The sequence below is a fragment of the Rhea americana genome, unplaced genomic scaffold, assembly GCF_003343005.1.
Source record: "Rhea americana isolate MKP2758 unplaced genomic scaffold, rheAme1 scaffold_0, whole genome shotgun sequence".
NCBI lineage: Eukaryota > Metazoa > Chordata > Aves > Rheiformes > Rheidae > Rhea > Rhea americana.
In genome coordinates this window covers 11,886,593-11,887,499 of record NW_028185037.1, presented here as the reverse complement: position 1 = coordinate 11,887,499, position 907 = coordinate 11,886,593, and positions in this window count along the sequence as shown.

The following is a 907-nucleotide window of genomic DNA, read 5'->3' as shown; positions in this document are numbered from 1 at the left end:
TCATTTGAATGATCTCTGGTCTGATGTGTATTTGAAGTGACTACATACAGTGTACATTTCTAATAAATATAATAACCTGGAAATGAAGGAAGAATATCTTCTGGTGAACATCTCACTGTGAAAAATTTAACAGGGAAATTTAGGCCYTTTTTTTTCTCCAAATAGACAGCAGTGTTTGTTTGTTGTCTACCAAAGACTGTTTAAATAGCTTGTCTAAGCGAATCTGAGCACAATTGAGTCTGTGAGCTGCCTGCAGACTGGCCATTTATTTCTAGTATTCAAGCTGTGCCCTCAGTCACCTAAGACACATCATGTTGATTCCTGTCCTGACTGGAAAACTTAATCTCTGCAAACTATTACTATTTTCATTCAAAACAGGTTTGATTTTGCCACCAACATGAATTAAGGTTCGCAATTAAATAACTCTTGTCAGTTAATGCAGGGTACAGTCGCTCATGAAACGTATATAACCCAAGCAATAGTAGCCGCCTCGAGTTTGCTGATTAACCCCTGTCAAAGATCTGGTTCCAAAAGCCCACTTAGAAACCACCAAAATGCCAATGATTAAATTGCTACCCCTCTACAGACAACTCTGGTATGAAATCAAGGTTGCACTTAAATACCTGTCCTTTATATGCATGAATTATCTCAATACCGACATGTATTTCTGAGCAAAAAATGAGCATATGCCCAACAGCATACACTGGAGCAGTTTAAAGCTATTGCAGCATAAACTGCAGTACAAAATTCTCTGCAAAATCACAGCTGAGCCAATATGCTTCAATCCTCCCAAATTTGTTGTAGAAGATACATACGCTCAAGAGGTTTATTTATTTTAAAAGAGAGAGAAGGAGTGTGCCTGAACCAGAGTGACCACCAATCTGAAATGGGAGCAGGAAAAAAAAAA